A 2,029-nucleotide genomic window follows, 5' to 3' on the forward strand; every position below is an offset into this window, starting at 1 on the left:
GGCACTTAGATATACTGTCACATGTACTGTATGGCACTTAGATATACTGTCACATGTACTGTATGGCACTTAGATATACTGTCACATGTACTGTAGCTCTGTATGGCATATCGTTAGGTTGAATTTGTACATTTGAGGCAGGGCTCGAGAGAGCGGGTACGTTCATATTTAAGCACCAGCTGTCAGAGCAGCTCACAGATCACTGCACCTGTACATAGCCCATCTGTAAATAGCCCATCCAACTACCTCATCCCCATACTGTTATTTATTTTGCCCCAGTATCTCTACTTGCACATTCATCTTCTGGACATCTATCACTCCAGTGTTTAATTGCTATATTGTAATTATTTCGCCTCTATGGCCTATTTATTGCCTTACCTCCCTTATCCTACCTCATTTGCACACACTGTATATAGACTTTTTCTATTGTGTTATGGACTGTATGTTTGTTTATGTGTAACTCTGTGTTGTTGTTTTTGTCGCGCTGCTTTGCTTTATCTTGACCAGGTCACAGTTGTAAATGAGAACTTGTTCTCAACTAACCTACCTGGTTAAATAAAGGTTAAATAAAAATAAATATTAGTTTTTTTACTGGATCAAAAGGGGCTTAGGTTGGCACGCCTGAGTTTTAGAGAACTTTTTCAAAAATGTATTCATGGAGCTGAAAGAAACTTTTGCAGTTTTAAAGCAAATTTCCTGCAATTCTACATTCTGCCACGGAGCTGAGAGAACATGTTGCGGTTTTAAAACTCATTCTGCCATGGCTAAATGTTATTTTGCTCAAACATATAAACACTAAACTTTCAATTGTAGTTCTCAAAGAAGATGAAAATAATATATAGGTCCATTATTTTCTCTCCATACTTTATATCTGGGTTTAGTCATTTTACAATCCCTAATTATTATAGATATTTTTGTACAGTTTTGACTCGACACACTTCGCCGGCCTGCCCAAGGATTTCAATGGCAGGAAAATCCCTTTGCACTACAGCTCACTATGCCGTATGGCTCGGTTGAATGTGTACACTTTGAGTCGCTCTTTGAGAGGGACTTTAACAACAATAAAACCCAGCCTAGCCCTAGAATAGGGCTGTTTGACAGGTGCGGGTGGGTAACTGGGTGTGATCTGAATTGTTGCCTACCTGCCTTGTCTTGCGAGTCCAGCTTAGAATGTGGAAGCAACTGACTGGTGCTAACATGCAGACTGGTGCTAACATGCAGACTGGTGCTAACATGCAGACTGGTTAACATGCAGACTGGTGCTAACATGCAGACTGGTTAACATGCAGACTGGTGCTAACATGCAGACTGGTGCTAACATGCAGACTGGTGCTAACATGCAGACTGGTTAACATGCAGACTGGTGCTAACATGCAACATGCAGACTGGTGCTAACATGCAGACTGGTGCTAACATGCAGAAGGCTGCGACTGAGTTGACACTTGATCACTACCTTCTCTATAAACACCCAAATGGTACCCTATTCCCTATGTAGTGCACTACTTTAAACCAGAGCCCTATGGTACCCTATCCCCTATGTAGTGCACTACTTTAGACCAGAGCCCTATGGTACCCTATTCCCTATGTAGTGCACTACTTTAGACCAGGGTTCATAGGAAGTAGTGCCCTTTGGGACACAGCCCAGATAAAGATCACCAGGGCTCATAGGAAGTAGTGCCCTTTGGGACACAGACCACATAAAGATCACCAGGGCTCATAGGAAGTAGTGCCCTTTGGGACACAGACCACATAAAAATCACCAGGGCTCATAGGGAAGTAGTGCCCTTTGGGACACAGACCACATAAAGATCACCAGGTTCATAGGAAGTAAAGATCACCAGGGCTCATAGAAGTAAAGATCACCAGGGCTCATAGGAAGAAAGATCACCAGGGCTCATAGGAAGTAAAGATCACCAGGGCTCATAGGAAAGTAGTGCCCTTTGGGACACAGACCACATAATGATCACCAGGGCTCATAGGAAGTAGTGCCCTTTTGGACACAGACCAGATAAAGATCACCAGGGTCATA

At 42.8% G+C, this 2,029-nt stretch overlaps 1 protein-coding gene across 1 annotated transcript in view; it reads left to right on the forward strand.

The window, feature by feature from the left end:
- LOC112075765 (magnesium transporter NIPA2-like) overlaps window positions 1-2,029 on the forward strand; it is an 11,133-nt gene that overhangs the window by 2,644 nt on the left and 6,460 nt on the right. The window lies entirely within an intron of this gene.

The sequence above is a fragment of the Salvelinus sp. IW2-2015 genome, unplaced genomic scaffold (assembly GCF_002910315.2).
Source record: "Salvelinus sp. IW2-2015 unplaced genomic scaffold, ASM291031v2 Un_scaffold3380, whole genome shotgun sequence".
Classification (NCBI taxonomy): Eukaryota; Metazoa; Chordata; class Actinopteri; order Salmoniformes; family Salmonidae; genus Salvelinus; species Salvelinus sp. IW2-2015.